The 23,089-nt window shown below is 36.5% G+C and overlaps 1 long non-coding RNA gene across 2 annotated transcripts in view; it reads right to left on the bottom strand.

Annotated features, from left to right (window-relative positions):
• Nucleotides 1-510: 510 nt before the first annotated feature.
• The window catches only part of LOC129563233 (uncharacterized), a 35,903-nt gene continuing 13,324 nt past the window's right edge, over nt 511-23,089 (bottom strand). For both annotated transcript variants that reach the window (XR_008687320.2, XR_016038214.1), the window contains exons 2-6: nt 18,056-18,186; nt 8,138-8,454; nt 7,215-7,403; nt 5,934-6,039; nt 511-3,004 (exon numbers count right to left, since the gene is read on the bottom strand). This is a non-coding gene — a long non-coding RNA (uncharacterized LOC129563233). The remainder of the gene's footprint in view (nt 3,005-5,933; nt 6,040-7,214; nt 7,404-8,137; nt 8,455-18,055; nt 18,187-23,089) is intronic.

Genomic DNA, 23,089 nt, shown 5'->3' with positions numbered 1-23,089 from the left:
GTTTATATAAGCAAGCTAGAACCCACTTGAGTTATATATTTTAATTTATTACCATATCAATAAAGTTGATTGATTTGCAGTTCTGATTCCTCTTTTGTTTTTGGCACTCATCTGCAATTTCTCATTTAATCAAAATTACTTTTTGGAGTACCAGCCAGTTCTCATGAACTTCTGAAGCCTTGTGTATTCTTACTCTGTGAAAGGTTATAGAAAGACTTTAGTACTTTGTGAATGTTAAGTAGTAGAACTGTATCTTTTTCTGACAGCAGTTTCTTTGTGCAGGGTGACTTAGGAGAAAAGACTTGATTCTTTTTCTGGGAAGGACATATACATATCCAAATATTCTGAATGTAGATTTTCTTTTGTTGTGATTTTTGCAAAAGCCTCACTCAAATAAAGATCAAGGAAAAAGAGTTAAGCCTCTCTTTTGATCTAGAATATTTTTATTGATATTATCAGAAATGAATATGCAGAAAATCAATTAAAAAATATGATTCGCTAATATGGGAGAGTGGAGAGATATGGTTAGTTGCCACATAAAATGGAAGTCAAGGTGAAGGGAGATTTAGTAAATATGAAGCTAAGTGCCTCAAATATTGTTTAATTTCTTTGGTTTGATAAAACAGATAGGTGACTATAATTTTGAAATTTTTTTCAATATGCCTGATCTGTTCAAATATGTTATGAAATTCATCTGTTTATTCTGCTTAATTTAAAGAACTTGAGTTAGCTCGATTCTATTACTACTGGAATATTCAGACTGGTCCCCTCTTTAACTATGAAAATACACATTAAATTCCAAGTTCATATTTGTTTCATATTTTACTTTCAAAAGTTTGCTTTTTTTTTTTTTTTAACATGTATTACATATGAGGGAGAGTGCATCAGAGATTCCCTGTCAGAATTTCTTCCTGCAGACATTACAGTATATGAAGCACTGAAGACCTATCCCATGGTAACATAACCAGTAAATTGTATACCTACTCATTTTGGTGATAAGTAAGCATTGTTCAACACACACACATATTGCTTTTCATACCTTACCTGGAAAGAGGCTTTATTGAACACAGCTGTAAAATTATCTTTTAAGTTGAATTACTGAATTTGCACAAACATTTCTACAGAATTTTCTTTTAAAAAAATCAAACTTTGTCATTTTCCCACTACATTTTGTTGTGCTTTATATATTAATATTTGCAAATGTTATAATTTAATACTTATATCCCAATTACTTGCATGCTGCTGCTGCTGCTGCTAAGTCGCTTCAGTCGTGTCCGACTCTGTGTGACCCTGGGGTGTTGAAAGAACATATAATAATAGTAATAGTATTCTTCTTTAGACAAATTCTTTTTAAATGAAGTTAAAAGCTGAGATAATTTAAGGAAAAAGATCTTCAAATTTTCATAACCAACAGGTTTAAGTGAAATTTACAATGCATTGGAAAACTGGCTGGTTAAAGGTATGATTTGTCCTCAGGTAGCTCAAAATCATTTTTACAGGTTTTTGTTATTTTTTTTTGTAAAAGTGTTTTTTAATCTTGGCAAAATAATAAAATAATATTTCACAATTTGCACAGAGTCTGATTAAAGGGCAGAGGCATTTTACCCTCAGTGTTTAGAATAAAGCCAGATTTTTCAGGCCCAGTTCCACTGTAGAGTTTGCATGCACTGCAATAACAGACATTTTCTTGTTCCCTCTAAAGCTAGGGCCAATTTCATTTCAAATGGAGGTCAGAGTAAAAAATCACGCTTGTGTTTTACCACCTTCTGCGCTAATTATTATCTTAACAACCTTTTGTTCTGGTTGACCCATTTAATAACCTGGAAGAAAAAAATGGTTGCTCCCATGTCTGGTCTCAATGGAAGTTATTTTCTAATGGACAATAAGCCAAAAGGCCATGGCTGTCTAGAAGGTCAAACAACAAATATCTCGTCTGCATGGGCTTATGCAGTAGCTTCGGTCCTTTCTCTTCAGAAGCGGCTTTGTTGTCTTGCCTGTAATTGCACATTTAGGCTCTGTAGTTTGTTTATAAAATAGTTTTATACAAACCACTCTTAGCAGTGCAAGCTTCTGAGTTGAAAATTATTCAGGCTTGTCTCATTGAAGGCACTTGGTTTCCACGGCAATTTATAAAAGATGGTGGTTTGGTTTCTTCATTGGAACAGATGACTTAGTTTGGGTGTTCAAGTGGCCGCAAGCAAACTCCGATAAGCCTGTGTCATGTGTAAGCCCAGGTTTACCATCCTGGATAGTAGTACATGCAAAAAGAGACAGCATACAGTTATCTAGCTTAGCCATGGGAGGAAAACAAATAATAAAGGTGGGACCGGGATAAGGTGGGGAGGAAGAAGAATGTTTTAAATAATTCTGAGTTTGGGTTATTGTCAAGGAAGGGTAACAACCAAAGGTAAAAGGGCCTACATTTATTTAATTCTCTATGCAAAACCTTCTCAAAAGGAAAATAAATGCCAGCTCTTCACATACCCTGTTTACAGTGAGGTTTTCGTTGGCAGGCCATTAGGTTTCCATAGTAACAAGCAAGCTATTCATTTGAAACAAAACCAGCCATGACTTTGTGCTTTGACAAGGATTTCTATAGCTCTTTTTTTTTCTCCCCGAGTTCAACCAGATGACCAGATGATGCTGTATGTAATCTTTTTAGCCATAGAAGCACCTGAAGGTCTCTTCTCTACTCAAGTCAAGATTTTCTTTTATTTGTAGTGTGGAATAAGTTATATTTCCCATGATGTCTTTTTATCCCCAGTGCTTAAAAAAATTTGTTTTTATTATTTTATTTTTGAGTCAGTAGTCAGTGGAGGAATCTTTGGTAGTTTGTTTTTTCAGTGTCCATTTACAAAGACTCTTTCTTCATGCTAGTGCCTGGTGAATCTTTTATAGTCTCTGCCAGGGTAAGGTCACCTTCAAGGACTTAAGATAGAGATGAGGACGATAACCGGAAAAAGCCATATATGTACTAAAATTCCAACAGCACCATCAACGGAATCTAAAGACAAGGAAATAAATGCCAAGAAACAAATGGAAAAGGAGACTAAGTACCCCATGAAGCTACCAATATACAACTTTAGTGAACTAACAAAACAATTTTAGTACACAGAAGATATTTTTGAAAAACATTTGTTGTTGTGGTTTGGTTTGTTTTATTTATCAGATTCATTTCCAAGACAAATGAAAAGGAAAATAACTTGAATATATGCCTAGAAATTTGATAAAATTAAACTATTTCAGATTTTTTAATTTATATGATATGCTACAAAACCTGTTCAGAAGATATTTATATGAGTTTGTGGCTTAGCTCAACCTCAGAGTTTTGTTGGCCACATGAAGGCATGCACACAGAGAAAATTCTCAAAAATCTAAAAGGTCAGCTTTTTATTTTTAAAGTTTTCCGATATGTTTAAGCTTAAAGACCACTGAGAGAAAATCTACTCTATGAAAACTAGGTAGAGATTATTATGGGTAAAGGAATTAACTACTGAAAATAATGGATTATATCTATTTAGATCAGTCAATTATCTGTAAATTAGGTAAATCATTTTCTCCTTAGTGTAATTTTTTAAAGTGCTATGAAGTCTGATCTAACTAAAAATTGTTTCACCGATCAGCCTTGAGATGCCTCCTGTAGCTGGTAATTTAAGTAAATTTCATATCCAGATGATACCTCTTAGAATGTGTAGTTTACCTAGGAGGACTCACAAGGACAAACCCAATAATTCATTAACCTGTCTTAAGTTACAAAATGGGTCTCACCTAGGAGCGAGCTGGGGTTAGACAGGGACACACAATCTCAGCTTTTGATAGCGTGGTCAGAGTGCTATATTAACTACTGAAGAGGGGTTGGGAGCCTGAGCAATTAGGAAGAGGCCTTTGGCCTCCAAGCTGGTTTGCACTTAAAAATTAACATAAATTTAATATTCATCCAACAGTTTTCATCAAAATGAACTTAAAAAGTGATGGTTAAAGAGAAACAAATGTAACAGAATATTATCTCATAGCAAAGAAATTTTTTCGTTCAATTAGATTTATTTTCTCTGATTTACAGAGGCTAAAGCTGAAACTCCAATACTTTGGCCACCTCATGCGACGAGTTGACTCACTGGAAAAGAGTCTGATGCTAGGAGGGATTGGGGGTGGGAGGAGATGGGGGGATGATGGAGAATGAGATGACTGGATGGCATCACTGACTCGATGGACATGAGTTTGGGTGAACTCCGGGAGTTGGTGATGGACAGGGAGGCCTGGCGTGCTGTGATTCATGGGGTTGCAGAGTTGGACACGACTGAGCGACTGAACTGAACTGAACTGAACAGAGGCTAAATAAAGATACCGCCAATAAATATAGATATCTTACTTAATATAGTCAGACATTTTTCTGGATTTAGTAGTTTAGGAGAAGAAAACTGATTATGAAACTGTTCCATCATATAATAATAAAGTGCCTATGGGTTGTCATGGTCATTTCACTGTGGCTACATTTCTCCTTTCTCCTTTTGGGAGAGTAAATTATGTTCTCTTGCTTTCCTCATTTGGAAAGTGTATTTGATTTATAATAATTTTCATTTAATCATCAAAACGTAAGATTTCTGTATAAGATGGTAACTATCTTCAGTTAATATAATGTTACTGTCTTGGATCCATGTTCTGAAATTCAAAAGAAATCTGTTTTCCCTCTGAGAAGAATGCTTGTTTTTCTGTGTATTTGATAAACCTATTTCATTTGGATTTAGCTACTGGTTTTCTAAGGCAAAACTAGCCAGATATGAGGAGAACTTTTTACTAAAATTGTTACTTGAAATGTTAAGTGTCATGACAAGAAGGTGAAAAAAAAAATGAGCAAAATGGCTCATTGTTATACACAATCTTAATTTTTGTCTCTTAACAATATTCAAAAATAGAGTCAGTTCAGTTTTTATGAGCAATCAGTGGACAGTTGTGTAAATTTGACTTTCAACATCCAGACTGATATAATTTCTCACCAAATATACTCAATTCACAAAGACTCTGATTTGCTCTAGACTTATACAAAGTGGATTTTCATGCTCTTTTTGTAAGTGTTAAATAATTGATGAGTTATTTGTATATATTTAGTTTGATTGCCACCTCTTTAAATAACCCCAAAATTAAAGATTCCAGATGGTTCTATGAAAATCCTTCAATTGGAGGAATTTTTCATAAGAATAATTTTAAATTTCTCACCTTCACATGAATAATATAATGAGGATTTAAAAAAAAAAGTAACTCTGATACTTTTTGCATTATTTATAATTTTCTATATAAACCTCTTTCACTAAAACTGAATTTTTGGTGAAAAAAATACAATTTGAAGATATCATTATATCATAATACTCAAACCAGAATAAATAGTGAAACCAAATTACTAAACAAGATTGTGATGCACGTAGGAGATTAATCATTCCAGGAAAAAAATCAGGCTACTCCATTACTTTATATACTAAGACTCATCACAAGATTGAATCTGTTAAAATGGTTGGCAAAAGTGAGACCTAGAAAATACATTCATAAACTTGGGGGAATAAAAATAGCCATGGCTATATAAATGTAGGATGATTATTTGGATTAGCCAGATATTTTAATAATAGTTTAAATTTCCTCTGAAATTAATAACATAAACAAAAATACTTAAAAACCTTAATTAAAAATCAAAGTGTGTGTGCCTTATATGAACCAAAATCAAAATTACTTTAATTTTAGGTCAGATAACTGAGGTCTAGTGTCTACCACTGGATTTAATAATTTGATTTTAAAATATGTTTGAAATTTTAGAGTTTCATGCATAGGAAATTTTTGAATAAACAAACTAAAAATAAATTCATTTTAACAATTAGACCATATTAGCCTAATAGTCATTACTTTACTTTAACATCACACCAACAGATTCAAGAAGAGACACTTACTCTTGGTCGTTAGGTCTTGTTTTGCACATTCTCCTTCTGCAATTGATACATCATCAATGGCAATGTCACCTTCTATGCCAGGACCTCGAATACCTTCAAAAATGAGCTACAAATATGAATAAAACAAACCTAAATGCAGAACTTTAATTTGCAGATTTACTGAGAAATAGAGGAGCCAAACCTAAAATTGACAATCCTGGTATCATTTATTATTGGTGGTCTTCAGAATTCTTGCTTGCAAAAAAACTTTCTCAACAAAGCCAATAATAGGATCTTCCTTGTACAGCAGTTTTCCATTTTATAAGCTCTGTGTCAGTTTTAAAACAAAACTAAACCTAATTGAATAATAGAATAAAAACAGCTACAAAAAACAAATCATATCACTTTTTGGGTTCAAGGGTAAGGAAATTTTTTTTTCTCTGAAATAGATTCCCTCCAATGTTCTCTAAACATATCTCATAACACTGGCTTTCTATTAAAGATACATTTTATGGATGAATCAGTTCCATGTTCATTGTGACAGTACTATGTTTACTGAAGCCCAGAACAAGTGTTTACACAGTGAATAAGTTAATCATATTCCCCATATCCTTTGTTTTAAATACTTGAAGATATTTATGGGTTTGGTGGCAGATCTTCAAACTTCCAGTATCTAGAACAGTGGATGGCACTAAGTCTTAAGACATTAGTGTTGAAAGAATAGACGAATGAAATCAATCTACATTTGTTACTAAATTCTGGATACAAAGCCAATGTAAGGACAATTACCAATTTTTAATTTCATTTTTATAGACATAAGACTCTTCGTAAATTTTTCCATCTTGTCTCACAAATTCTCCTTGCTTCCAGTATCCTTTGGTAGAAAAACTAACCTATGCACTTAGTGACCATATTCCCAGAAAAATTTCTATGTACCAAAATGAATTAGTTTGTTCTTTCTGAAGAAAAATTAGCTTAATAAAGAGCTATGTTCAACATCAAACTAATGTGTGTAATTTAATATGATCTCTAACCTTATTTCATTGCAACAAATTAGAGCACAAGTCTGTTTTTATGAATACAAAGATTTTTGTTTCTGTCTTATCTTAGAGTGTTTAATATGACTCCTTAAAGGTAAATTTGTGGTGAATTTTCTGAGGACTTTCCTTTCCCTACTTAAATATGGTCTACAAGAATGAGGATAAGTTTCATGATTTTATAGGATAAACAGATTTAAGAAGTTTTTTCATTATTATATTTAATTTAGAATTAAATTATGTATGGAGAGGATTTCTTGCTTACCTCTTTGGAGACAAGTATTATACGTTAATAGTGTCCAAAGCCATTTCTTTGAAAAGCATCCAATTTGTCTTATATCACTGAGGCCAAAATAAAATGGCAGACCAGAGTTAAAATATTTAGAACCAAGTTGGCAGTGTAGAAATGCTCCATCCTCAGACAGAATCAGGACTGAAGCCTTAGTTTGGCTGCCTGGGAATGATAATTTGCATTTGACTTAGGGTGGTGTTTGGGAAGATATCTGCTACTGCTAAGTCACTTCAGTCGTGTCCGACCCTGTGTGACCCCACAGACGGCAGCCCACCAGGCTCCTCCGTCCCTGGGATCCTCCAGGCAAGAACACTGGAGTGGGTTGCCATTTCCTTCTCCAATGCATCAAAGCAAAAAGTGAAAGTGAAGTCTCTCAGTCGTGTTCCACTTAGCGACCCCATGGACTGCTGCCTACCAGGCTCCTCTGTCCATGGGATTTTCCAGGCAAAAGTACTGGAGTAGGTTGCCATTGCCTTCTCCGATATCTGGGTAGTGGCTAAAAAACCCTCAGAGGACTATTTAAATTACAAGAGAGAAGATTTAAATAAAAAAAAATCAATGGTATAAAAATTCAACAGCACTGAATATGGAAAAGGAGAAGTCATTTTAATAGTGGCAGAATAGTCCATGTTATTGATAGAACAAAATGTATTCAGTCAGTATGTATTGTTATTGTTAGACAATAAAATTACTTTGTTTTTCTGAACAAGGCTGAAATGAATATATTTCACATAATTATTATACACAATTATTTGGAACACATGGTTCTTCAGGATCATTTTAAATTGCCCCTATCATCAGCCTATCTGTGAGAAAGTACTGCCTTTTTCCTAACCATGGGTTTTTAAGTAATGGGACTTTTTTCCTTTTTCTTTTTTTTAATACGTGCTGCTTACCTGGTAAAGAATCAATGTTAAGAGTAAATAAATGGTTATTCCCACCCCCTTCTTAGTTTCAGTCATGTGATGCTGAGTCTTCTCTCCTGAAGATAAGAACATGAATGAAATGTTATCTTGGAGAAAGTCAGAACTCAAAATTCATGCTATTATGAGTCTGATTCCACAAAATCAAATATTTTCCACTTTGCCCCCAAGACAAATACTTTCCTGAATAGAAGTAGGATGTTATCATCACCATTTTTTCTTTTATGCGTGTATTTTAAAGATTGAATGGAAGAAAGTGTAGATTTCTGCCTCCCAGTCAAATTTTAATCCTGGAAGGAAGAATGAACAAGGATGTATTATGCAAACTTTCCTTTCCACCAACCTGGCCTTATATTGACTTTTAAGCAGTGAGCAGCTGGACTCTGCCTTTCAGTAAAACAATGATTCTGCCATTGCTCAAAGCATTTCATAACTTCTGTTACTGAGTTTAAAGTATTAAACACTTCTATTTTTCCTATTAATTTTCTTTTTCTTCCCCTCTTTCTGCCTCCCTGTGCAGCTTGATCAAAAACACAAGATTGAACCTAGGTTTGTGCTAAAAACAAAGCTCTCCAAGCAGCAAGGCTGTGAAGGACGCTGCCACCCTTCTTTTCTGGTCAGATTGAGAGGGAGTGTTGGGGAGCCTTTTATGGTAAATGTCAGGGAGTAGATTGACTGATGTATTTTAATATGTGCACTGCTTGCCTACTGGCAAGGTTGACCACAAGTGTGTAGTTGGACAAACAGCAGAAATACAAATCAGCAAAAGGTGAATTGTCATATGCCCAGAGGACTGCCTCTATCTAGAACATTCTTTTATAGGGATATTTCATGGTGATCCTAAATGAAGTAGTAAAAACTGATTTGTAAACACTGTTTACATTTATCTGTACAACTATAGATAATACAGTTTGTCTCTGAATAAAGTTAATTACTTTCCATATAAGTGTAACAGCATTTTAGTTGTGTGGAAAAGAAACCAGAGAATTAGTAGCAGTTATTACTGGGATGATAAAAATAACTTTTAACTATCAAACTCTTGGTACAGTTATAACTGGTATTTTTAATATTTATTTGAAATCTTGTGATGATAGGGAGATCCAATCCAACAGGCTAGAGAAACACTGTAACCTTCCTGATGGTCCTGTTTGGACAAGAAGAAAGAAAAATACACTGTGCATTGTATTCATTTGTTTCCTTTAATTTCCATAGCAGCTTTGTTATTGGGAAGATATAGATTGTCTTTTAACTCACTGGACTCTCACAAAGAAATATTTATTACATTATTCTCTTTATGCTCTGAACATCAACTACAATGCTATCTGAATTATTATGACACATAGATTCTAATAGACTTATAAAAGGCTTTGAGACGAAGACCTAGAGGGATACTCTCTCCTTTATATTGTTTTTGACTATGACATAGATAACAGAGATAAAATGTATATGTATTAGATTTAAATAATGTACCTTGGCCAAACTTTCAAGTGCTTTTAAAAATAAATCCTTGGTGACAAACATCATTTTTCCTCAAATACAAAGATGAGAAACTATAATATTCCATTATAATATGATGTATCTCAACTTGGAAGGTATGATCTATATGCAATGAAAACAGTCTGAATTATATTCATTCAGAGAAGAAATGCTCTCTAATTTAATAGGTTCAACTATGTCATATTTTAATTAAGTACCATCATGATTCTGACTACTATTACATTACAAGGATAAGACTATGTTCCTTTCCTCTTCAATACTTCTGACACATTTGGCTTAATTGTTTTCAAGAAGGAATTAATGGCATCTAGATTCTCAAGGAGAGAATGTTGACATTTAGGTCTCCTGAAAGAGGGTTCAAATTACTCAGAGTCTGTTTTTCACACAATCACACTGATCTGATTTAAAATGGTTTCCCTTAACTGAAGTGACAAATTTAAAATGGTAATATTTTCACAGTGTGTGCATGCAATTCAGTTCAGTTCAGTTCAGTCGCTCAGTCGTGTCCAACTCTTAGCGACCCCATGAACCACAGCAAGCCAGGCCTCCCTGTCCATCACCAACTCCCGGAGTTCACTCAAACTCATGTCCACAGAGTCGGTGATGCCATCCAGCCATCTCATTCTCGGTCGTCCCCTTCTCCTCCCACCCCCAACCTTTCCCAGCATCAGAGTCTTTTCCAGTGAGTCAACTCGTTGCATGAGGTAGCCAAAGTATTGCAGTTTCAGCTTTAGCATCAGTCCCTCAAATGAACATCCAGGACTGATCTCCCTTAGAATGGACTGGTTGGATCTCCTTGCAGTATAAGGGACTCTCAAGAGTCTTCTCCAACACCACAGTTTAAAAGCATCGATTCTTCGGCGATCAGCCTTCTTCACAGTCCAACTCTCACATCCATACATGACCACGGGAAAAACCATTGCCTTGACTAGACGGACCTTGGTTGGCAAAGTAATGTCTCTGCTTTTTAATATACTATCAAGGTTGGTCATAACTTTCCTTCCAAGGAGCAAGCGTCTTTTAATTTCATGGCTGCAATCAGCATCTGCAGTGATTTTGGAATTCAGCAAACTTAATATGCAAGAAATACTGCATGAACAGAAAATGAATTCCTAGTGAGGAAATGCTGCTGCTGCTGCTAAGTCACTTCAGTCGTGTCCGACTCTGTGCGACCCCATAGACAGCAGCCCACAAGGCTCCCTGTCCCTGGGATTCTCCAGGCAAGAACACTGGAGTGGGTTGCCATTTCCTTCTCCAATGCATGAAAGTGAAAAGTGAAAGTGAAGTCACTCAGTGGTGTCTGACTCTTAGCGACCCCATGGACTGCAGCCCACCAGGCTCCTCCCCCCATGGGATTTTCCAGGCAAGAGTACTAGAGTGGGTTGCCACTGGAGTTTAAAAAAATATATGTGAATTTCTGTATTAGAACTATACTACTTAAAATTAATTTAATTCATCGATTGACAGTTTCTTACATTTATTTATAATGCTTTAAAGCATAAAGACAGTGATATCAATATGTAGGAAAATACAGATGATGCCATTCGAGCTGATGTTCAAATATAATTTCTCAGAAAAGTAGGAAGAGCTATATGTAGCATTAATGAGTAAAAGCAGATGGGGAGTCAAAGATTACAATACAATTCTGATGATCTGACTTCAACATGAATGGTGCCTTCTGCAAATGTTTTCTTTCTGATGAGATATACTGGTTCTGATCATTACTGCTAAGGCAAAGTCAAAGACTTGGAATGCAGTTTGAAAAGTGACAGTGTCCATCACTTGGAAAAACTTCAGGATGAGACTAAATTTGAAAAGAGCTATTAACATTAATAATTTTACCTTCATTTTATTACTGGTTCAGTAAATAATTAGACTATCCTTTCCCCGCCCCCTTTTTTTTGATAGGTAACGTGGATTTATTCAGATTCCGGGAGAAGCACACTCCACAGAGTGTGGGCCATCGCAGGAGGGGAGTATGGCCTTTTCCCCACTTCTTATGTGCAAAGAGCAGGAGAACTATCCATAACTAATACAGAAGAGATCTGAAGAGAGATCACATAATAAACAGTACAGGACAGGGAGGTCTGGCATGCTGCAGTCCATGGGGTTGCAAAGGGTCTGACATGACTGGGCAATTGAACAATCACAACAACAACATAATAAACAGGTGGGTAGCCTAAATTTTGATTTTTTATTTTTAGATTTTTTGGTTTTTTTGGAGAAACCATATAAATATTAACACTAAGTGTAACTTCTCAAGACTATGCCGGTCCAACTTGCTGGATAAATGTCAAAGCTTCTAATCTCAAATAATAACATGAGATTTTGACTGCTGGCAAAAACAGAAAGAACTAGATGGCAATATCAACTTCAATTAGAAAATGTTTTCAATTGTTCGTTACTTCAGGAGCCATCATCACGTCTATAACTGCCATGGGACTTGGCTTAAAATGTCAGATATATATCTACATAAGCATGAAATGTCTACTAAGGACTACATTTTCAGGATTGTTATTATTATTCTTAGATAAATATAAAAGCAGAATAATGTGATGAGAACATTATAATCTCTTTTCCAATCCCTATTTAATGTTAAGGATTTGTGTGATTTAAGATAAATTGTCTCAAAGCCTACTTCCAAATCTTTAAATGAGAGTATAAGAATAGAAGATCTCCAGAATTCTTTTTGTCTGTGACTAAGAAAATGTGAAGTCAGTCTCATAATGTCTCTATACTTTTCCCACAGAAAATGTCTGAAATGTACTGTGAAAGAAGTAAAGGATTAAACAGGGCAGTTAAATATTTTCCTAGGTGTAGGATATAAAACAAAAGGGACATTGTAAGACTCACACTGCATTAATTTTACTTTTTTAGAAACTTTTCCACCTAATCCTTCTGAATATAGCGAAATATATTTTCATTACAAGCACTGATTATGCTAAATTAATTCTAGAAAAAGAGCCCCAAAGAAATTTCAGAAGGAGAAAATTTCTATTTGCCTGGAAAAGTACTACACAATAATGTTATTGTCAGCTAAGCAAATATATTGGACAGACTTAGACAAAGTACTTTGCAAGTGGTATTTTTTTTAAGAGTTTATGATCAAACTAATCTGAATGTATACAAACTCCTAACAAAACATAAAATGTATCAATGTTAACAGAGGCTCAGAATCACTTATTTTTCATTTAAAATTCCAAGAGGTAACAGAAATCCTATCCACTCAAATTAAAGACATCCTTAGATGCCACAAATCTACATGTGAATAATATTAAAATTTCTCACAACTTAATTTATATGGCAATATATTTCATACTATTTTTTTTTTTTTTTTTGGCCATGCTTTTCTGGTAAGCATCACACGCCAAAGAAAGATTTTTGAGAAGCCTGATAGTTTATAAATGACTTTTGAGGAAAAAAATAGTTGGAAAAAAAGTTGACAGCAATGAGAAACTTGAAAACAAAATTAAATTTAAAATAATGGGGTAGGATGCTGCAGTTGTGTTTCCTTGAACAATCAAAATGTATGAAGTGAAGTAATCCTTGGCCAATAGACCTTGAAATGTCTTGGACATAGAAGAACCTAGAGAGCCAATATAAAAAATATTTTATTTATCTTCATTTCTCATTAGTAATTTAAATAGCTTAGAAATCCATTGATTCAAAATCTTCATTTTTTGATTGGCTTCCCTCCAGGATAGAGTAACAGAAACCAGATTTATCCTCCCCACCGAAACAGCCAAAGAACTTGACAAAAATTCTGAATCAATGTTATTGAGAACACTAGACAACATCAGGTAATAAAGAACAGTGAACTCTGAGTGATAGAAGTCAAACAAGGTTTGCTCTATGACTGCCCTATACAGAATTTATAGATTATGAAGAAAGTAGAACAAAGGTAGAGCCTACTAGAAAATCTGGGTTGAAGAGAGAGGCCTGAGAGTCCAAGGCAGCTAGAGTATGTACGGTAGAAAACCATCAAAGAAAGAACTGGAGAGAAAGAGACAAAGTTCTCAGCAAAGTCCCGATTGGGACTCGAATGAAAGAAAACTACCTAAGGCTGGGAAAGGCCCAGAGGGATGCAATTAAGGGATTAGTGTCCAGCTAACGCCTGTGGTCATGTATGGACGTGAGAGTTGGACTGTGAAGAAAGCTGATCCCCGAAGAATCGATGCTTTTGAACTGTGGTGTTGGAGAAGACTCTTGAGAGTCCCTTGGACTGCAAGGAGATCCAACCAGTCCATTCTAAAGGAGATCAATCCTGGGTGTTCACTGGAAGGACTGATGCTAAAACGGAAACTGCAATACTTTGGCCACCTCATGCGACGAGCTGACTCACTGGAAAAGACTCTGATGCTGGGAAGGGTTGGGGGCGGGAGGAGAAGGGGACGACAGAGAATGAGATGGCTGGATGGCATCACCGACTCTGTGGAATTGAGTTTGAGTGAACTCCGGGAGTTGGTGATGGATAGGGAGGCCTGGTGTGCTGTGATTCATGGGGTCGCGGAGAGTCGGACACGACTGAGCGACTGAACTGAACTGAACACAGGACTTGGAAAAATCTCATAATTCATGGGTCCTTGGATAGAGAACTCAGAAGATTTTGCCTTAGTACTGAGAAACAATCAGCCTGCTATCAAAGACTATTCTAATCTCACCTAACAAATCTTTAAAGCAAGAACAAAAATTTCAAAATTTTTCTGAATATTAATATCTAAACTACATCCACAGGGCTTTCCCCAGTGGCTCAGTGTTTAAGAATCCACCTGCCAATGCAGGCGACAAGGGTTCGATCCCTAAAGCAGGAAGATCCCACATGCTGCAGAGCAACTAAGCTCCTGGGCCACAACTAACTGAGTCTGTTTGCCTGAAGCCTGTGCTCTGCAACAAGAGAAGCCACAGCAATGAGAAGCCTGCACACTGCTTACTACTAGAGAGTAGCCCCTGCTCTCTGCAATTAGGGAAAGCCCACATACAGCAAAAAAGACCCAGCAGAGCCAAAAATAAAGTAAATCTTGAAAAAAAAAAAAGCTACATCCACAAATAAGCTCCAAAATAAATACAAAAAAACCCAAAACCCATCACCTATCAGGGTAAAGTTTACAATGTCTGACACCCAGTCAGACTACCAGACATGTAAGAAAGCAAGAAAATAATGACTTGTAAAGATGAGAAAACATCAATCAATCAAAACCAACCAAAAACTGACACAGATGATATTAGCAGACATGAGTTATTTTAACTGGATTTAATATGCTCAAAACATTAACTTAAGATATGAAAAGTATTTTGTAGAAAGACTCAAACTGAATGTAAAGAGATGGAAAGTATAATAGCTAAGATGAAAAATACTCTAGAGTTAAAAGTAGATTGCGTGCGTGCTAAGTCGCAGTCTTGTGCATGGGCTGGAGCTCGCCAGGCTTCTCTGTTCATGAGATTCTCCAGGCAAGAATACTGGAGTGGGTTGACATTTCCTTCTCCAGGGGATCTTCCCAACCCAGGGAATGAACCTAGGTCTCTTATGTCTCCTGCATTGGCAGGTGGGTTCTTTTACCACTAGCACCGCTTGGGAAGCCCCTGAAAGTAGATTAGATATTGCAAAAGAAATGATTAGTGACCGTGAAGACAATTAATTATGAATAGTGAAATAATTCTAGATAAGATGGTGGTTTCCTAATTTCCTTACCACCTTATGCATTTCTTAAGTGGGAACTCGGTAAGGACCAGTCGTCTGGACTTGACCTGCTTTCCAGTTTGAGAATCACAGTCTTCAAATTCTTTGGGCACCAAACTTTCCTGGATCATCTTCTTTGTAACTCTAAAAAATACTACTTAGGATCAAGCTGTTCTTCCACAGTTTATTGTTAATTATTGGTTTGCGTTCTATGTGGTTCCACTGTCTTTAATAACATATGTACACTTTTCCTTGGAAATATCAATCATTCCCATAGTTTTAGGCAGTGCATAAAACCAATGACTTACACACGTTTGTCCTCAAAGTTTCCGAAAAATATATACATTAGCCCTCCGCACATCGTTAAGAGGACATTCCACAGGCGTGTTATATTAACATGTCCAGAATAGAAATAACCCTAATCATCCCGGAATCTTTTCTCTTTTCCTCTCTTTGTTATTTAAGGTAATGGGTAAAATAATAGGCATTACTCAAGATTCTCTAGTTAGAAACTTCTTGGTCATTCATGGCTACTTCCCAAATTCCCAACATAAAAATGTTCTGCTAGATTTATACCCAAGTATATCTTGAAATTATCCTCTTTTCTTTGTGCCACTTCCCTGGTTTGTCCCTTCAGTATCCCTTATGTGAATTTTACAAGTGTCCTAACTGGTTTGCTAGTCCAATTTTACCTCCTTGAATCACCTTCTATACAACCACCTAAGTGATGCACCATCCCATCCCCTGAGTAAAATCTTCCATGACTCCCCACGCCTATGCTCTTGAGGTTCCTTAATATCATCTCACATCAGTCTTTATTTTTGTACTCCAAATTCCAGAGAAACATCTCCATGTTTCTCTGACAAATCCTGTGATCTATGACCTGCATGTTTTGTTTACTCTGAACTCTGCATCAATATTAATATTAGCCCCTTTCCTGAGTTGCGATCCTTCTCTTCAGTTCAGGTTTCACCCCATGCTACAGGCTCCTCTTGCTTCTCCTCCATACTCTTCTTGTTCATTACGTGCCCATAGAAACTTCTGCATATTTTATTACTGACATTATTACATTGTGTAATGCATGTATTTAGATATGTATTCCCACCAATCTGAAGTAAACAATCATTATTAAATCTTTATGCCTAGCAATGTGCCTGACATACAGTACTAGCTTAATAAGTATGGAGTTGTTGTCTGTGACAATAAATGATTGTCCTGAAGGTGTAGTGGTGTTGGTTTAGTTGCTTTAGTCATCTCCGACCTTGCAACGCCATGGACTGTAGCCTGCCAGCTTCCTCTGCGCCTGGGATTTCCTAGGCAAGAATATTGGAGTGGGTTGCCATTTCTTTTTCAGGGGATCTTCCCAATCCAGGGGTCGAACTCAACTCTCCTGCATTGTAGGCAGATTATTTACCGCTGAGCCACCAGGGAAACCTATCTTGGAGGTACTCAATAAATATTGAATAAATTGATGTCTATAGCAACAAGGAATTATTCTGAAGGAAACATTAGCATAACTATTCCCTTAAATGCTTACTGTGTATCGATTTGATGTTATAATTTTGTGTTCATTAAGGCAGTGATATAGAAAGCAAAAATATGTCCTTTTAGAAAGATGTTTTTGATTCCTATAGAGGTATGCACATTTTAATATTACAGTTACTTCTACCAGTAATGTTTTGGAGTTCCATCTTCCCAAGTTTAATTTGGTTTAATAATAGGCTGCCATATATTCCATTTTACTATTTTATTCTTTTTCATAGAAAAAAACTATTAGGATCTATGATTTGAGTTGCTTTTATGTGTTTTTAGATAATCAGCTAGACTGACTCCGTTATTCTTACCAGAGTGAACAACTGAATGCATTTTATCATCTTGGTGAGTTTCATAAATGCAATTTCTAAATCAAAATCACTGCAGCTTTGTAGATTAGGTGACCAAAGAGGAGTATTCCACCCATTAAAAATTAGCATAATTGATGCTGTCTGAATTTCCATACCCTTACTAAATGCCATAAAATGCAATTAAGAACTCCCCAATATGAAAAAAACCTCAACCTGAGTATATAAAACACATATATTATATAAAGTTATTAAAATCAGTAAACTACATTATTTTCTCCATTAAAACAGTTTCATGATAAATTGTTTCTAGCCATGATGACCACTAGTATAATCGCTAAATATTTACTATATATTTGCAACTAGTTCTTCCTCTTAATCCTATCTAAGCCTTTCTTTTCTATGTAAAAACAAATAAAAGCAATTTGTTTAAAGCTCTCTGACATTGAAAATCAAAGTAATAAATTACTAAAATAACAGACACATTTTGTTGAAACTTACAAATTTCCATCAAGTAAAATTCAGACTGAGAATTGATGATCCAGCTTTTGTTATATAAGAATCTGTGTTATTTGTCTTCAAGGGACAAAATATACACATATGATTTTGTAGAAATGGATTACATTTTCTCCAGGGAAATCATTTGAATTAGATAGACCATTATTCAAACATATTACTTGAGAGATGTTACTTAATACAAGGGCATTGTCTCTTTATAACACTGCTTTTAGAAGTAAAGGGAAACAATCATGTGATTTTTGTGATGCTTACATCAGAATTTTTACATACTCTTTTTCTAATTTTGCTCAAGTTCTGCCTTTAACATTATGCTCAGGTGCAACAATCTATCCACAGACATGACTGTTCTTTGCTTACCTGAAATGAAGTAACTGGATATATGTTAACATGTGCCTCATTCCAACGTTGTCCTCTGTTCCCGCTTGAAGACCACAGTGGATTCTCTATGGTTGTCTGTCCTTTCAAACGTAGATAGACATTTAAAACACCTAAAAATAACAGTGTAGTTTTATTCTGTGTGTTAATTTTGGCTTCACACTGGTTTCTCCCTAACTGAGCGCTTGCAAACGTTTAAAACTGAGATCTCATGGACACTCCCGTGCCTCCTCTTCTCTTCCTCTCTCATTTCCAGTCGTGCTCTTAGGACACTTGGCAGACACGGTGGGTCTTCAGAGGTGATCACATCCTAATCTCTGGAACCTCTGAATGTTATCTTATATGGCAAAGAGACTTTGCAGATGTGATTAAATTAAGATTTTTGAGACAGGAAGATTATTTCAAATAATCTCAGTGGGCCCTATGTTTAATCACATATATCTTTTTTTCTAAGACGGAGACTTGATATAGGAGAGAAGGTCATGTGAAAGAGAAGATGCAACACTGCTGGTTTTAAAAATGAATGAAGGAGCCACAAGCTGAATGCAAGCAGCCTTTGGAAGCTAGAGATGGCAAAGAGACAGATTCTCCTCTAGAGACTTCGGAAGACAGCACCCCTGCAATCATCTTGATTTTAGCTCCATTATACTCGTTCTAAATTTCTGTTCTCTAGAACTTTAATATGACACGTGTGGTTGTTTTGAGTAATGAAGTGTGTGGTAAACAGTGGCAACAGAAAACTAGTACAGCATGTAATCATGTACTGACTATAATGGTCAAAGTTTATTGCATTTTTCATCATCAGTTAACATCAGTCTCAGTTCATTTTCAGTTTACTTTTCATCCAAATCTCTTTTTGCCTAAAAGAATTGTTTCAAGAGAAAATGAAGACAGGTTTCGTCTCATGATTTGATGTATCTCAACAGTCTCATGTCCTGCACATAGTACTAACAGTAATGATGATAATAATAATATGATATGTTGAACACTTCAGGTAAGAAATGAATCCTCTCAACAATTCTGCTGCTGCTGCTGTATGAAGTACTTAATACTGTTACCCTGATATTATAGATAAGAAAACTTAGAGTGATTCAGTAATTTGCCTCATATCATACAGTAAGAAAATAGCAGAGGCAGAATTTGAACCCATAGAGTTTTAACATCTGGTATCTTAATGCTAAGCAATCAGTATTTTAATAGATGCAATTTAAAAAGTCAGATTTATTGAGGTATAATTTACATGCAATAAAATTCATTTTAAATGCATAAGTCAGTATTATTTGATCAACATATATTATAGTGTAAGCATCAATTCAGCCAAGATACAGAACATGGCAGGCCTCAGTGTCCTCACTATCTCCTGGAGTTTTCCCAAGTTCATGTCCATTAAGTCGGTGGTGCTATCCAGACATCTCATTCTCTGTCATCCCCTTCTTCTCCTGTCTTCAATCTTTCCCAGCATCAAAGTCTTTTCCAATGAGTCGGCTCTTCACATCAGATGGCCAAAGTATTGGAGCTTAAGCTTCAGCATCAGTCCTTCGAATGAATATTCAGAGCTGATTTCCTTTAGGATTGACTGGTTAGATCTCTTGCAGTCCAAGGGAATCTCAGGAGTCTTCTCATTGAAAGAATTGAAAGCATCAACTCTTCATTGCTCAGCCTTCTTTATGGTCCAATTACCACATCCATACATGACTACTGAAAAAACCATGGCTTTGACTATACAGACCTTTGCTGGCAAACTGATGTCCCTGCTTTTTAACACACTGTCTAGGTTTGGCATAGCTTTTCTTCCAAGAAGCAAGTGTATTACTTTCATGGCTGCAGTCACCATCTGTAGTGATTCTGGAGCCTAAGAAAATAAAGTCTGTCACTGTTTCCATTTTTCCCCATCTATAAGGAGAGATAGGAAAGCCTTCCTCAGCGATCAATGCAAAGAAATAGAGGAAAACAACAGAATAGGAAAGACAAGAGATCTCTTCCAGAAAATTAGAGATACCAAAGGAACATTTCATGCAAAGATGGGCTCGATAAAGGACAGAAATGGGATCGACCTAACGGAAGCAGAAGATATTAAGAAGAGGTGGCAAGAATACATAGAAGAACCTTACAAAAAAGATATTCACGACCAAGATATTCACGATGGTGTGATCACTCACCTAGAGCCAGACATCCTGGACTGTGAAGTCAAGTGGGCCTTAGAAAGCATCACTACGAACAAGCTAGTGGACGTGATGGAATTCCAGTGGAGCTATTTCAAATCCTGAAAGATGATGCTGTGTAAGTGCTGCACTCAATATGCCAGCAAATTTGGAAAACTCAGCAGTGGCCACAGGACTGGAAAAGGTCAGTTTTCATTCCAATCCCAAAGAAAGGCAATGCCAAAAATGCTCAAACTACCACACAATTGCACTCATCTCACATGCTAGTAAAGTCATCCTTAAAACTCTCCAAGCCAGGCTTCAGCAATACGTGATCCGTGAACTTCCAGATGTTCAGTTCAGTTCAGTTCAGTTCAGTCGCTCAGTCGTGTCCGACTCTCCACGACCCCATGAATCACAGCACATCAGGCCTCCCTGTCCATCATCAACTCCTGGAGTTCACTCAAACTCATGTCCATCGAGTTGGTGATGCCATCTAGCCATCTCATTCTCTGTCATCCCCTTCTCCTCCCACCCCCAATCCCTCCCAGCATCAGAGTCTTTTCTAGTGAGTCAACAAGCTGGTTTTAGAAAAGGCAGAGGCACCAGAGATCAAATTGCCAACATCCGCTGGATCATCGAAAAAGCAAGAGAGTTCCAGGAAAACATCTATTTCTGCTTCATTGACTATGACAAAGCCTTTGGCTGTGTGGATCACAATAAACTTTGGAAAATTATGAAAGAGATGGGAATACCAGACCACCTGACCTGCCTCTTGAGAAACCTGTATGCAGGTCAGGAAGCAACAGTTAGAACTGGACATGGAACAACAGACTGGTTCCAAATAGGAAAAGGAGTACGTCAAGGCTGAATATTGTCACCCTGCTTATTTAACTTATATGCAGAGTACATCATGAGGAACGCTGGGCTGGAAGAAGCACAAGCTGGAATCAAGATTGCCAGGAGAAATATCAATAACCTCAGATATGCAGATGACACCACCCTTATGGAAGAAAGTGAAGAGGAACTAAAGAGCCTCTTGATGAAAGTGAAAGGGGAGAGTGAAAAGGTTTGCTTGAAGCTCAACATTCAGAAAACGAAGATCATGGCATCTGGTCCCATCACTTCATGGGAAATAGATGGGGAAACAGTGGAAACAGTCGCTGACTTTATTTTTTGGGCTCCAAAATCAGCGGATGCTGATTGCAGCCATGAAATTAAAAGACACTTACTCCTTGGAAGGAAAGTTATGACCAACCTAGAGAGCATATTGAAAAGCAGAGACATTACTTTGCCAACCAAGGTCCGTCTAGTCAAGGCTATGGTTTTTCCCGTGGTCATGTATGGATGTGAGAGTTGGACTGTGAAGAAAGCTGATCGCTGAAGAATTGATGCTTTTGAACTGTGGTGCTGGAGAAGATTGTTAAGAGTCCCTTGGACTGCAAGGAGATCCAATCAGTCCATTCTAAAGTAGATCAGTCCTGGGTGTTCATTGGAAGGACTGATGCTAAAGCTGAAACTCCAATACTTTGGCCACCTCATGCGAAGATTTGACTCATTGGAAAAGACCCTGATGTTGGGAGGGATTGGGGGCAGGAGGAGAAGGGGACGATGGAGAATGAGATGGCTGCATGCCATCACCGACTCGGTGGACATGAGTTTGAGCGAACTCCGGGAGTTGGTGATGGACAGGGAGGTCTGGCGTGCTGTGATTCATGGGGTTGCGGAGAGTCGGATACGACTGAGTGACTGAACTGAACTGAACTGATTTACTATGAAGTGATGGAACCCGACGCCATGATCTTAGTTTTTTGAATGCTGAGTTTTAAGTCAGCTTTTTCACTCTCTTCTTTCATCTTCATCAAGAGCTCTTTAGTTCCTCTTCACTTTCTGTCATTAGGGTGCTGTCATCTGCATATCTGAGATGACTGATATTTCTCTTGGCAATCTTGATTCCAGGTTTCACTTTATCCAGCCTGGCTTTTTTCATGATATCCTCTGCATAGAAGTTAAATAAGCAGGGTGACATATACAGCCTTGAAGTACTCCTTTTCCAATTTGGAATCAGTCTGTTGTTCTGTGTCCAGTTCTAAACAGTTGCTTCTTGGCCTGCATACAGCTTTCTGAGGAGACAGGTAAGGTGGTCTGGTATTCCCATCTCTAAGAATTGTCCAGTGTTTTGTGATCCACATAGTGAAAGGCTTTAACATAGTCAATGAAGCAGAAGTAGATGTTTTTCTAGAATTCCCTTGCTTTTTCAGTGATCCAATGGATGTGGGTAATTTGATCTCTGGTTCCTCTGCTTTCTCTAAATCCAGTTTATATATCTGGAAGTTCTCAGTTCACGTACTGTTGAAGGATTTTGAGCACCACCTTGCTAGTGTGTGAGATGAGCACAGCTTATATACAATTATATTTTATGAAGTAATTTATCCCTCAGATTTTTAGAGCAATTTTACCTAATTATTTATTCATAAGACCACCTGTATTCATATTATACACAAATGAATGAATACGAACACCTAATTTTTAAATAAGAAAAAATTGCATTCTTTCCATCATAACTTTCACTTTCTAACTGGATGAGCTTGATGTGGTCTCTTAATCTCTCTGCCTTAATTTCCTCATCTGGTAAATGATGATGATGAGAGTAACTAGCATAAGCTTTTTGTGGAAACTGTAATTAGTTATAGTATATAAACCATAAATTGTCTCAAGCATTATCTTCAGTATATTTTATCTGTCAAGATATCAAGTACTACCTCTCTATTTCTCTCTCAATGCAATACATTACATCAGTATACATTTCTTAATGTTGAACTATGAGTATACTACAGGAATAACTTGGTAACAGACTACTATTTTCTTATTAGGT

This window comes from Moschus berezovskii, chromosome 9 (assembly GCF_049115385.1).
Source record: "Moschus berezovskii isolate FMDL1 chromosome 9, NW_MosBer_1.0, whole genome shotgun sequence".
Lineage (NCBI taxonomy): Eukaryota > Metazoa > Chordata > Mammalia > Artiodactyla > Moschidae > Moschus > Moschus berezovskii.
This window is presented reverse-complemented; position numbering and strand designations above follow the sequence as displayed.